General features: G+C 36.8%; 1 non-coding gene across 1 annotated transcript; it reads right to left on the bottom strand.

Annotated features, from left to right (window-relative positions):
* Positions 1 to 437: 437 nt before the first annotated feature.
* On the bottom strand, positions 438 to 540 carry LOC116583802. The gene has a single exon (XR_004282907.1). It is a non-coding gene; the product is annotated as a U6 spliceosomal RNA (small nuclear RNA).
* Positions 541 to 15,415: the final 14,875 nt, after the last annotated feature.

Genomic DNA, 15,415 nt, shown 5'->3' with positions numbered 1-15,415 from the left:
CTGTATGTGTTTTGGCACTATGAGATAGAATCAGTTTGGAGTCAAGGAGAGGACAAAGGGAGAAGTGTTCCGTTCCAGGAGGGCGTGGGTGGTGGGATAGGTGGGTCAGGCAGGCTGCACTGAGTAAATGCTTGAGCTGTGCCTTGACAGATGAACAAGTTTTCCACACAAGGGGTACCAGCAAACACATCCAGCACCTCGCAAACAGCTTCTAGAATGCCACTATTAAAGATCGATTCTTTTAGTCTGGCGTGTGTTCCAAAACAGTGTTTCTCAAACTGTCATGTGGATAGGAATCATCTGTGAATGTCATGAAGGTACAGATTCTGATGATGTCAGTCTGTAGTTGGGCCTGAGATTCTGCATTTCTAACATGCTCCCAGAGAATGCTGGGGGTGTTGTTCTATGGACCACACACACTTTATAATTTTTTTTTTTTACATATGGAATACTTCATGAATTTGAATGCCATCCTTACAGAGGAGCTGTGCTGATCCTCCCTGTATTGGTTTAGTTTTAGTACACATGCTGCTGAAGCAAGCTCTGGACCACACTTTGAGTAGCAAGGTTCTAGAAGACCTTAATAAATGTACCTAGTAAGAACTAACATTAACCTTGTCCTTTTTATATGGCAGGGATAGTACAAAGCCCTTCATATACTACCACTGAATTTGATCTTCATGACAGCCTTAGGAGGCAATGAGGATTTTCTTGTATTTGAAAATTGCTGAAATCTCAAATCCAGAGAATACGTAGCCATCTGCCCAAGGCCACTGCTGTGATGAAATTGGAATTATATGCAGGCTGCCTCATCCCAGATCCTAACTTGTAACTCTTAGACTCCATTCCCTCCCAGAAGGAATGACACATTAGGGTGACAGTTTTAGTTTAATTTTTGTGTTGTGGTGTTTTTTTTTTTTTTTTCTAAGAAGCTGGGCCAGGGCCCTGGGTGGCTCCGTTGGTTAGGCATCGACTCTTGATTTCAGCTCAGGTCGTGATCTCAGGGTCGTGAGATTGAGACCCATGTCAAGCTGGGAGCTCAGTGAAGCTGCTGAAGTTTCACTCTCCTTCTCCCTCTGCCCCTCCCTGCCCTCACTCTCATGGTCTCTCTCTCTCTCCATCTCTCTCTAAAATAAATAAATAAATCTTTAAAAAATAAAGAACCTAGACCTTCTCATAGCAGCCTGTGTGTATAACAGATAGGAATAAAATTTATGTGTTTAGCAAAACCAGGGAGCCCAAAGCCCACCTGCTTAGCCTTCCCTACTCATCTTCCACAGTGGCCCCCAAAGTACCATCCCAGAACCCTGGGACTCTGGGAAACTCAGTTTACAATGCAGTGCTTAGAGATGTTTTAAGTTACTCTTTCTGGTGAGATTAGTAGACCGTTGATTAAGAAAAAACTAAGCATCTGGGTGGAAGCTAAATCAGGGGTGCCAGAAACAAAGGGGGTACCAAAAGGAAAGATGGGAGGTTACAAACACAGTCACTGTTGACATCCCTGTTTGCTCAAAGCTAGTTCTATCTTGGTACTATTTTCCCTGGTTTTACCTAGTTTCTCTCCTTTTCTTCCCACCACTGGCTTGTGCCTTGGCTCTCAAGAGCAGAAATGCCTTCTGCTTGGCTCCTCCCATCCTCTCCTTTAGATGTTCCTTCAATGCCCTGGCAACTTTCCTGGAGCAGGCTTTTGAAAGTCTCTAGTCTAGATGGTTTTAAAATGTTGTTCTGTGTAACCTGGAGCTCCTCCAGACACTTCTATCACTGCACTGGGTGGGTGGGGTGAGGGTAAGAAGGAAGAGTAGAGGAGGTTTCCATCATAGATGCAGAAAGCCTGAAAGCCAAAGGAGTTGAGTTCTAATGCTGATTTTTTTGTTCCTGACTCAGGCCATCTTGGTATGGGCATTCTGAATTCTCATCTGTTAACTGTGGCCTGAGTAATGTTCTGATGCTTAGATTCTGGTACAGACTGTGAAAAGCTTCCTGTCGCTTGCCTAAATCCGGTCATCTCTCCTTCTGGAGTCCGGGGAAACTTTCTGCCATGAGTCGTAACAAATTCTGGAAATAGATACTAGATAACTATTTAAAACACATTTCAGTCCTAGGATTGGCTCTGATCATGCTCTAGTCTCTTCCATTCAGTTACCTGCTTACATGTCAACTTCTGGTATTAGAGTAGGCAGTTAGTTAGGTTGTAATAGAATACCTGGAGGTCAGCAAAGAGGAAGTCATGGCCAGGTATCAAGAAAGTCAGAGTCCTCTTTAGACAACACTTCACAGGAAGCTGGAGCAAACCAAGATGGAGGATGCCATGATGGGAAAACCTTGACCAAATAAGGAAGAAAAGATGGGAAAGCCTGCTTCCAAGAAATCTCCACCCCAAGGAATGAATATTTCAATTCCTAGTTAACAACTGTCAGTAAAAGAGAGAAACCCATCCCCAGAGCATACAGCATTCTCTCCTGCTCTCACATCTCAAGAGTATACTTTCATTTTAATAAACTTCCCCTCTTGGGTTACTCATCCACTCTGTTGTGTCTGTCCTTGAATTCTTTCTCCTGACAAGACCAAGAACCTTCAGCAATATCTTTAGGACAGGCTGGTTTGAGGCCCCAGAGCTTGGGGTCTCGCCAGTCCACCCAGCAACACTGAGAAAACCCTTCCCCAACCACCCATCTAAAGAAGCATCCCAAACCCAGCTCTGTTTTCTTCATAGTACTTATCACTGCCTGGCTTTATATTATTCATTTATTGCCTCTCTCTCCACTAGAATGTAAGCTCCAGCTCACTATTAGTACCTGTAGAAACTAGGGCATTGCTGGGACATAATGGATGCTCAAGGAGTATTTGTTCAATGAATGGATGGATGGATGGATGGATGGACGAATCTAATTCACAATGAACCCAGACTTAATTCATCATATCTGTAGAGCTTCTCTTTTCACAGGAGGGCATGTAAGTTTGCACATTCCCTGGAACATGGTAGTGACTAAATAATGAACTGAATGAGCGGGATGGCTATGGGAAAGGAGGCATGGCTTAAACCAATGATTCCTGTTACATGTGATGGCATTGTGGACAATCCTGAGCACATACACCAGGGTGAAGCATTTTTAACATTATAAATATGGGGTTCAAGTTTTTAAAGCATGTACAAATTTTAGAAAATTACAAAGAAAGATGCTTGTGTGGTTCAGTCAGTTAAGCATCTGCCTTCTGCTCAGGTCATGAAGAAGAGGGTGTGATAAAACAAAGGCAAATTTTCCCTTTCTTTCCCTCCCCCATGCTGATCACATTCCATTTTTCAAGACAATGGCAACTATCCAGTGAGCTTTAAACTATGCAAATCCACAGCAGCTCATAGGTGGAACCCACACAGCAAGGGGTCACAGAAGGCAGACCTTGATGTTTTAATTGAGATTCTGTCCCTGGAAGGCTGTGGAGAGTGTAAAGTGCCTCATATACAGTCTGGGCTGAATCCATTAGTGTCTAAGCTCGCTGCTAGGTGAGGACGACCAGACACTGGCAGGCTTCAACAGTTTAAAATGACTGTTTAAAATTACACAAATAATACCTGCTCATTGAGAACAAAATGAATAGAATATAAATAACCAGGAGGGCATAAAAATGATCAACAACCCAGAGAAAGCTAATGTTCATAAACTGATATTCCAGGCCTTTCTTCAAGCATAAATATACACATCTTTTTCAAAACAAGAAATTATAATGTACTATTTTATGGCCTGAGTTTTTTCACACAACCATACACTGTACGGATTATTCCTTGTTGAGACATGCAGGCCAACAGTATTTATGGCTTCCAGTTTTTCGTTATGTAAACATAGTTGCAGTGAACATACTTGTAATTGAAAATGTAATTGTTTATTTAAGATAATTATCTAAAAGTGGGGTTTCAGGGTAGGTACATTTTAATACTTATGATGTTATCTCTTCTCTGACAACATTCAGTATTACTGTATCATGATTTTTATTATTACTACAGCTACTACTAGACAAGCAGCAAGCACTTATTTAGATCTTACTACATGCCAGAAACAGCTTTAAGCATTTTATACATATTCACCTATTACAATCCTCTGTACAAGTCTATGTGCTAGGTATTATGATGCCCATTTTATAAATGGGGAAACTGAGATAGAAAAATTAAGTAACTTGATTAAAGCTAACAAGTGGCAAGGTCCAGAATGAATTCATAAAGATGATATCCTATAATCTTAACCACCACATAGACTTTGTTAATTTGATAAAGCAAAAGTCAATGTTAAGATTTGAAGTTCTAGTCTACAGCCATAGTTGTAAAGTATTTCCCAATTTTTATCTAAATCCGTTCTCACCGTTTCATTCATCAAAGCAAGCACATTATCCAAGGAGTCTTTCATTTATTTTTTACCTGAAAAATACAAAATATCAAATGTAACTGTTGATTTTTTTTAATGTTTTTTGGAGAGAGAGGGGCAGAGGGAGTGGGAGAAAGAATCCCAAGCAGACTCTATGCATGGCGTGGAGTCCGATGCAGAGCTCAGTCTCAGGATTCTGGGATCACGACCTGAGCTGAATCAAGAGTCGGATGTTTGGACTGACTGAGCTGTAACTGTTAGCTTTTTAAAACAATATTGTAATTGGAAACCATTTTCAAAGTGAACCATTCCTTCTGCTTTAACACCAGTGACAGCTGATGACAATCCAGTGGAAATGCATTCTTATTTGGACAATGTTCCACTTATCTACCAAAAAAGCCCATCCCCCATGTCATTAAGTTCCACCTAAACCTCTCAGCTAATTTTATTTTTTAATTGCAAATATTTGCCAGCATCGCTGAGAATTCGGTAGGGTCAAGATGATTCTGTTTCCTACACCTTTTATTTCTAAGTGTGCAGACTACTTAAAGTATTGTTTGCCTTTCTACATTTACCACTAAAGTTGCTTGAGCTTCAGCTCTGTTCCAAAGAACAAAGGGGCAAAGCATGCTTGATATGGATTTGCATCTTTGTTTCACAAATACGAACCATGTGACCTTGAGTAAGTACTTAACCTCTCTATGGCTTAGTCACTTCATCTACGGGATAGGAGGTGAAAAAACAGTACCAAATTCATTGGCATTTTGTGAGATGAAGTGAGAAAATGGGTATAAAGCCCTTAGAATGTGACCTATTATCTATTACTAAAGAGGCCTGTTGTCTCTGTGTCAAGAGTACAAATTTGGGGTCAAAATTTCTGGATTCAAGTCTTGGCTCTGACACTCTTTAATTGTGTGAACTTAGGCAATTTACTTCTCTGGGACTCAATTTATTCATCTGAAATAAGAGTTCCTATGTCATAGCGTTCCTATGAAGAGTCAATAACTTCATTTATGTAAAATGCTTGGAAGAGTATCTGACACAAAGTAGATGTTGGCTACTAATGCCATTGTTGTTCTTAAAGTGCTATAAAGGCTACTTGAAATGGGCTTATGAAATGGTGAGAATGTGGAGGAACTTGAACCTTCATACATGGTGGCTGGGAATGTAAAATGGTGGAGCCCCTGGAAAAGGAGTCTGATGTTCATTAATATTTTCAGCATAAAATTAACATAAATCAAGCAATTCCTCTCCTAAACATATACTCAAAACTGCGAATTAAAATACTCTCCCAACAAAAACTGGTACACAAATGCTCACAACAGCATTATTAACAATAGGTGGAAATAACCCCATGTCTATCAGCTGATGAATGGATAGATAAAATGTGGTCACTCAGACAGTGGAATTTTATTTGGCCATAAAACAGAATGAAGTACGATATATGCTGCAGTGTGGATAAATGTTGCAAGCATTATGCTAAGTCAAACTAGCTAGTCACAAAGCATATTGCATGATTCCATTTATGTAAAAGGCCCAGAATAGGCAAATCCATAGAGGCAGACAATAGATGAATAGTTTCCTGGGACTGGAGCAGAAAGGGGAAAACAACAGGAACAGAGAGTGATTGATAATGTTTATATGGTTTCTTTCAGAGGTGATGGAAGTGTTCTGAAATTGGGTTGTGGTGATAGTTGTGCAACCCTGGAAATATACTAAAAACCATTGGGTTATATATTTTAAATGGGTGAATTTTATGGTATGTATATTATACCACAATTAGGTTTTTCTTAAAGGCATGAACACGTGAGAAGGGTTAAGCTCCTCCCATAACACTTTGATGTTAGTTTTGGTCAAAATGTGATGGAGTATTTTGGGAGTCCTAAGAAGAGGATGAACGGATCAAAGGATTAGTTCTTCTCCTGACCAATGTTAACCAGATCTTGCCTTCTGCTCTCCAGGATCTTTAAAACCAAGTCATCTGTTTCAATCTTACTGTAGCCTTGCTTATTGTCCTGTGGTCTACCATATTCAAGAAAATTTAATACTGTTAAAAAAAAAAACAACCTGGTAGACAGAAAGGATCTTGTCTATGCTATTCCCCATTGTATCCACAGTGCCTACCTGATACATAGTAGGTGCTCAATAACTATATTATGAGAAATAAACTGATGGATGGATAGATGGGTAGCATGAGCTGTGGAAGAACTTGGAAACCAGAAAGACTTTGATTCAAATCTCACCTCCACTGCTTACTAGATAAGCAGTATCGAGCAAGTTATCTTCATTCTATCAATCTCATTTTCTTATAAAAGGGAGAAATAGCATCTTCTTGATAAGTAATACTTTTTTTGTTTTTATTTTTTTAATTTTATTTATTTATTTGACAGACAGAGATCACAAGTAGGCAGAGATGCAGGCAGAGAGAGAGGGGAAAGCAGGCTCCCTACTGAACAGAGATCCCGATGTAGGGCTCAATCCCAGGACCCTGGAATCATGGCCTGAGCCAAAGGCAGAGGCTTTAATCCACTGAGCCAACCAGGCGTCCCAATAACTAGTAAGTTTTAACTGAGACAATACATGTTATATGATAACTCAGTAAATGTTAGCTTCCTTCCTTTTTCTTCCACCAACAGGAAAAGCTCTGGGGTACTGTGAGTTCTCTACTGATAAATAACTCTGTGTTAAGTCCTGTTGTAGCAATAAACATGAGCATTGATACTTTCCTAAGCACAAACTTAATGTCATGTGATATCTGCCCTCAATCATGGAAACTGGCAGTGAAATATGAGACCATTAAATGCCAGAATTGGGAGGGCTCTTAGTAAGAGATCATCTAGCCTAAGCCTATACGTGATAGAGAATCCTCAAATATCACAATATTAGTGGCCCATTTGGAGACTCTGGCTTAATAAAAGAGTGGGCAAAGAAATAGCTGGCAAGGTAGATGGCAGACATCTGGGGGACCATAAGTGAGAAATTCCAGGAGTGATTCATTGTCCTCACCCCTGAAAAAGTCCCCTATGGTATCTGACAGCTTAATTACCATGTGTATATTTATATGGGTGAGGCAAAGGTCACTGTACAAAAGAGAACCACTAGAGGAACAGGTGTTGATCTTCAATCTTCTAAATATATTAGTCAAAGCAAAATGTCCATAGCAGGAAAAAACAGTCAGCATATCTATATAGAATCCTGCTTACACTACAATTTTAAGAGCCAAATTTTAGTTTCTTTATCAAACTTTAGGCTTTATTTTTGTAAGAAGGAATTGTCTCAGTTTGGACCCCTGGTGTCCAGTGAAAGGTGATTTAGAACTAAAAGAAGGAAATGTCTTTATTTATTAAGGTCTTGAATAAAAAACCAAAGTGTTAGCTAATGAAGGGAATAATTGGCTCATTTGGAAAGTAAACAAAGGATAATTAATTTGCTGACTTGTTCTCCATACTTGATAACTTCAAATGTGACAGATATGTCTATTTATATTATATGGAGAAAGTGCATCTCACAAATTGTGTCTCTATTTATAAAATATAAAGAAGCATTAAGGATAATACTGGAAGCCTAAGAGGAAAAACAACACTGGGAGGCAGTAGAGTCTAGTGGTTAAGAGCATAAGCTTGTTTTTCAGTCAAGATCAAAGCCTAGGCTGATGTAGGAAGTAATCCAATATCTCACCAATACACACAGACACAGACATACACACATGCACTACAAACTAATAAATTTCAGATATGTAAAAATGCCAGATATGAAACTATAAATGCATACATGATCTTGAAAAGAAGAGAGGAAATCACCACCTCGAGATCTTTGTATCAGAAACAAAGAAAACACCCAAAGTAGTAGGTAGGATTTGAAGACTTGTGTCTCAAGGGGATGAGGGAACCAGATATAGTTCTTAGACTCTGGAATTTTAATACTCAAAAGAAGATAGAAGTCAAGGTTGCAAGTTCTGGGTATAGCTGAGTTAGATGTGATATAATACTGGGGAAGATGAAAAGCAAAGAAATGGAAAAAGTACATTCTTTGAAAGAAAACCTAATCACTGGCCTGAGGATAGCAATTATGTGGTCCCTGTTCCAACTCATAGAGAAAAATAGATAGAAAAAAAAGTCAACCTGAAAAACTCAATGTCCCTGGACAATGTGACATGAAAGAAAAGGAAAAAAGTGAAGGAAAGATATGGAAACCAGAAAACACAAAAGTAGTGTATCAATAGTCACAATAAATATAAATGGACTGGAAACACCTATTTGAGAACAGAGACACTTAGATTAGATACTAAAGATTCAGCTATATGTTGTCTATATGAAATGCAACTAAAACATCATGAATTGGAGAAGTTAAAATAAAAATGGGGGGTGGAAAAGGACACAATATGCAAAATGGAATTTAAGATGAAAAGCATTAATGAAGACAAAGAGACACATCACTTAATGATTAACAAATGGTCATCCACTAAAAGAAAACAATTTCGGTGCATCTAAAAATAAAGCTCCAAAATGTATGAAGTGAAAGTTGACAGAACTCAAATGAGAAATAACCAAATCTACAATCATCATGAGAGATTTTAACACATCTCATTCAGGAACTGACAAAGTAGACAAAAGTTACCAGGGATCCGAACATAAAATTTGAATAAGACAGTAAAATTCAGCTATTAGGTAGATATATAAAAAACACTGGCCAGTCTGATAAGGCCACATACTGTATGATTTCAACCATAACGTCCTAGAAAAGACAAAACTCTGGAGACCATAAAAAGATCAGTTGTTGCCAGGGGATTGAGGAAAAGGAGGAATGAATAGGTGGACCTCAAGGGATTTTTATGACAGGGAAACTTTTCTGTACAATACTATAATGGTGAACACATGTTATTATACATTGTCAAAACCCATAGAAACTGTGACACCAAGAGTGACCACTAATATAAACTATGGACTTTGGGTGCTAATGCGTCAAAGTCAATTCACTGATTGTAACAAATTTAACACTCTGGTGCAGGTTGTTGATGTTGGGGGAGGCTGTGTGTGTCAGCAGGAGGCAGTATATGGGAACTCGCTGTACATTCTACTTAAATTGCTGTGAACCTAAAACTTCTATAAAACATAAAACATATATTTAAAAAAAAATCCTGCATCTACAAATGAAAAACAAATACTATTTAAGCACATAAGGGAAACTTGCAAAAACTGAACACATTCTAGGCCAAAAAAAAAATCAAAAAACAAAATATGAATATCATACCTCATTCATCAACCATAATGCAATAAAATGAGAAATTAATAACCAGAAGAAACCCCTCAAAAAGGCATAGACTTCAAAACTATAAATATGCACTTCTAAATTTTCATATGTTAGCAAATAAACATTTTTGAAAATTATCAATATTTATAATTGATTGATAGAAGAAATATCATGTATCAGAAGCTGTGGCAAATAGCTTATTAGCAGTTGACTAAAACTGCTTTACATGAGCTCCTAAACCTTGATTTTAAGTATTCAGGAATTTTGCCAGACAGTTGTTACATTGCTTGAAATCAAACATGGTGGGAGCATTTATACTATGAAAATCAGCAAATGTTACAAATCAGGGCTTCTCTCTTTTTTTTCCCTTCTCTCTTTTTTTTTCAGAGTCTGTTTACCAGCACACCACTGGCTAAAGTTGTAATTTGAAAGAAATATAAAGATACAAAAACAAGAAACTCTGAAAATTAATAAGTAAAATGTTCAACTCAAGAAGGTAAAAGAATAAGAGAATAAAGCAGACCTATACTGATAAATGTTAAACAATCAGATTTTTTAGAGTGGTTCCACCATGAATGTTGGTTGATATTTTCATCTGTTGTTAGTAAGACAAAAATGAAACAACAGAAACTGATATAGGAACCTCACTCACTTGTCAGTAATATGAGTAACTTATTTGCTGACTCAGAGAATAGTTTTCAAATACTGGAAGAATATTTCCATCATATTTTATGCAATTCGGAAATGCAATAGCTACAGACACAGCACAAATTTAATTTCAACCTGCATTATTAATATTTTCTTCATTACTTTTTTTCAGTCTAGACGATCACCAACACAATAAGTCAAACTCTGATTTACAGCATATATACAAATTTCTGTGTTTTAAATTGTGGCCAATTTCAAACTGGCAATATAACATCACTGGGAAAAGATGCATAGTAGTAGCACACCATTATACAGCATTTCCTTCATACCCATAGGATAGAAGTAAATAATCTCAAGAGCATAAATAATAGTAAAATGTAGTAAAATTAAGAAATGACAAGTTTTGAATGTTTATTAACTTTATTTTAATATAATTTATTTAATTGTAATTTTATATAATTTAATTTTTTAATGGCTATTTTTAACAACCAGATAGCAAATTTCCTGAAAATGTAACAATTAGTTCTCATTAGCTGATATGAGCTGCTCCTGCACACCACTGGTAAATTCAAAGAAAGTAGAAGGCAAAAAATAATGACGGTGAAAGCAGAAATTAATAAAATGTCAAATAGACAAACTATTGAGATGATTAACAAAACAAAAAGCTGGTTCTTGGCAAAGGTTAAAGTAATAGTCAAAAAAATTTTTTAAGATTTTATTTATTTGACAGAAAGAAACACAGAAAGAGGGAGAACACAAGCAGAGGGGATGGGAGAAGGAGAAGCAGGCTTCCCACTGAGCAGGGAGCCCGATGTAGGCCAAAACCCAGGACCTTGGGATCATGACCTGAGCCGAAGGCAGATGCTTAACAACTGAGCCACCCAGGCACCTCAATGGTCAAGTATTTGGTAAGACTGATAAAGAAAAAAGAAAAGGTACAAATAGACAGTATTAGGAATGTAAAATTGGACAAATGCATACATATAGAGAGTTTTTAATCACTAAAGAATAATATGTATGCTAATGATTTATGCCAATGATTAGAAGGAATGGATAATTTTTCTAGAAAAATATATTCTAACAACTGACTCCAGAAGAAATAAAAAATATAAACGAAAAATATAAATACACCAACAATCATGAAAGCAATTGTAGTTGTAATTGAAAATATACCTCAGGAAAAAAAAATCTGTCCAGTTTTTGTAGGGGAGTTTTACTAAATCCTTAAGGAACTGATAATCCCATCTTTTAGAAACTCCTCTATGGAATAGAAAAAGAGAGAAAGATACCCATTTCATTTTATTAGTTGGTATAACCTTGATACCAAAAATGAACAAAAATGAGTAAGGAAAGTGTAGGTCATGTACAGAAGTAAAAAGCAAAATCTTAAATTTAAAAAAATGTACAAATCAAATCTCCCAATTGAAACACACAACAACAGTCATCGTGACCAGGTTTATCCAGGAATACAAGGATAATTTGACATTAGCAAACCTATCAAGTCTCTGCATTAACAAATGCACTGAGCACTTACCATTGCAGTTCCCATGTTGGTCAGCTGTCTCTAGTAGAGCAGATTAATGTGGCCTCAGGTATAAATTATGTGGCCAATAATTTAGAAAATGTGGTTTTTTCCCTGTTCCATTCAGAAAAGAGTATCAGAAACAGAACTCTCATGTAGAATGGACAAAAACATATATTTATAGCACATATATATTTACAGGTTTATGTGAACTCTTTTGGTCTCTGTCCTAAGACAATTTGAAGATACTTGGAGTGTACGCACCTTTCAGGACATCACACAGAAATATGGCATTGTGGACATCATGCTGATTAGGCAACCTAAGCAAAGAGGAGACTAATACACTCAAGGACTTGTCAGGACACATGTACTGCATTCCATGAAAGACAAATCCTAGAAAGATTCAGAGACTTGTCAATTTGTTACAGTTTTTAGGGGTTCAGTGGTAAAGAACATGCCAAGACATCCCTTCCATAGCAAAAGAGAATATGTAACACTTTGCCTTCTTTATCATAGAAATGCAAGTACAACACTTGATAGTTTTTTTGGGGGGTGGGGGAGCTCTAGAGTTAACACATTCCACAGTGGCCCATACAGTTGGTGACATAAAAGGCTGATAGCTTTGAGGGGAGCTAGGGAAAAAAATTGGGCTCTGCAACAGGTCAAGGCTGAAAGACCCTATGTTACTGGAGATGTCAATGGTGGGAAAAGTTAATGGCAAAACCACAGTGCATGGCTCTAAGGTTCTGGAGGAAGACCACACTACCCGCATTAATTAAATATTTTGAGAAACATCTGTTAGAATTTTGCTGGACCCTGGTAGAGATGGAAAGCTAAACTATGGGACATTAAGTGACAATGTATTCAGAACTGCTCAGGAGCTGACTGAGTTCTGTCATGTTCACCAAGTCATAAAGTCAGTAAGATCCAGTAGTCACCCATCATAAGACAAAATTGTATTCGGGGATGGAGACAAAACAAAACCAGAGGATACAATTAAGCTTCATTAGCAGGCAGAGCAGACCCCTATGTCAACAACCAGGATTGTGTCATTACTCCTCCTTCAGCTTGTGCCCATCAGAGGCTGGGCATAGATATCTTAGCAATAAATATATCACAGTATGTATGTAGAACATCTCTATGCAAAATCTTAAAAAACTTTTTTGAAAGACATAAAGGATCTAAATAAATCAGGGTATACATGACAGTCTTCTCAAGACTCATCCATGAATATAAATCAATGCCAAACAAAATTCCAACAGTACTTTTTGGTATCACTTGACAAATTTATTCTAAAATGTGTATGGAAAGATAAATGTCCAAAAACAGCCAAGAAAATCCTAGACTACCAAAGACATTGTCAACAAAATAGCATGAATTTTTGTAAAACCAAAGTAGTTTGGCACAGAATTAGTCAAATAGATCAATAGGACAGAAAAGAAAGTCCAGTAATACATTCATGTGTATACTAAAATTTTCTGTATGATACAGATGGCTTTACAGACCTGAGAAAGGACAAACTTTAAATGGGATTCAGATAATTGGCTTTACATATGGAAAAAATCAACTAGACTCCTTTCACCATACAGGGAAGTAAATTCTAGATATATTTAAAATCCACATATGAAAGACAAAATTTTAATGTTAACTAACTGGGACTAAAATAAAAACTTAAAAAAAAAGAAAAACAAATTTTAATTTATTAAAATAAAATATGAGTGGATGAAAAGATGAATATTGTTATGACCTCAGGATTACTTAAAACACAAAAAAACTCCAAAGATTAAGGAAATATTGATAGGTTTGACCAAACTTAAAACTTCTATGTAGTAATAGGTAGTGCATACTAAATAAAATGTAACAAACAGGAACAAACAGGAAAGCAAAAAACAAGAAAAGGTATCTGCAACATATGTAATGAACAAATTAGTATCCATAATATATAAAGAATTTATGATCAACAGGAAAAATACAAGTATCACAAGAGAAAGAAAGGATGAACAAATGTTATGAATAGGTAGTTCATGGGAGAGAAAATCTGGCAAGAAAGAAGAGAGAGATTCAAATTTATTTGTAATCAGATAAAATACACTTTAAAAAAGCATAAATTGGATGTCATTTAACACCCATCAGATTGATAAAGCTTTAAAAATCTGGTAATATAAAGAAGATGAGAATGTAAGGCAGTATAGCCACTTTGAAGTACAACTTGGCATTGTCTAGTAAAATTTTAAAATATGCATGCCATACAAATCAGCAATTCCTTTTCTGCATACATAACCTAGAGAAACTCTGGTACATATGCACCAGAAAAAAATGTAAAAGGATGTCTACTTCAGCACCTTTTTTTTAAAAGATTTTATTTATTTATTTATTTGACAGACAGAGATCACCAGTAGGCAGAGAAGCAGGCAGAGAGAGAGGAGGAAGCAGAGCAGAGCAGAGAGCCCGATATGGGGCTTGATCCCAGAACCCCGGGATCATGACCTGAGCCAAAGACAGAGGCCCTAACCCACTGAGCCACCCAGGCACCCCTCAGCACCTTTTTAAATAGTGAAAAATAAGGAAAAAATCTTATCATATATTAATATATGTATGAATTGTGGTATAGTCATACAATAAAATGAATGAGTTAGATCTGTGTATATCGACGTGTACACATCTCAAAAACAATGTAGAAACTAACAATATCACTATTATGTCAATTACAGTATTTTTTTAAATTTTAAAGTAAAATATACGTAACATAAAACAATCATTTTTAAAAAGATGTTATGTGTTTATGTGAGAGAGAGAGAGAGAGAGCATGAGCAGGGGAAGTGGCAGAGAGAGGAAGAAGCAGGCTCCCCACTGAGCAGGGAGCCTGGCACAGGGCTTGATCCCAGAACACTGAGGCAGATATTTAACCACCTGAGAGACCCAGAGCCCCAAAACCAATCAGTTTTAAGTGTACAAACACATTGCAAAGTTGTGCAATTATAACCTCATTCTAGCTCCAAAATATTTTCATAACCCTAAAGGAAACCCCATACCCATTAAGTAGTCACTCTTATTCCCACCAGACCCCTGAGAACCACTTACTGACTTTCTGACTCCGTGTATTTACCTATTCTTGACATTTCATATATATGGAATCATATAATCTATGACATTTTGTGTCTAGCTTCTTTCAATCCACGTAATGTTTTCAAGGTTCATCCATGGTATAGCATGTATCATTTTGATTCCTTTTTATGGATGAATACTATTGCATTGTGTAGGTATACCACTTTTGCTTATCCATTCATTAGTTGATGGTTGTTTCCACCTTTGGGCTATTTCAAATAGTGCTCTTATGAACATTCATAACTGTACAACTGTTTGAGTACCAATTATAAATTCTTTTCAATATATACCTAGGAATGGAATTTCTGGATCATGTGGTAATTCTGTGTTGGACTTTGTAAGGAACCAAACTGATTTCCACAGTGGATGCACCATTTTGCATTCCCACTAGCAATATGAAAGGGTTCCAGTTTTCTCCAAAGTCTTGTTAACACTTGCTATTCCTCCCTCCTTTTTTCTTATTATAGACTTCAGTAGGTGTGAAGAGAGAGCTCATAGTGTTGTTGTTTTTTTTAAAGATTTTATATTTATTTAT

The sequence above is a fragment of the Mustela erminea genome, chromosome X, assembly GCF_009829155.1.
Source record: "Mustela erminea isolate mMusErm1 chromosome X, mMusErm1.Pri, whole genome shotgun sequence".
Classification (NCBI taxonomy): domain Eukaryota; kingdom Metazoa; phylum Chordata; class Mammalia; order Carnivora; family Mustelidae; genus Mustela; species Mustela erminea.
The sequence above is the reverse complement of the archived record's forward strand: the minus strand, read 5'-3'. Positions and strand labels throughout refer to the sequence as shown.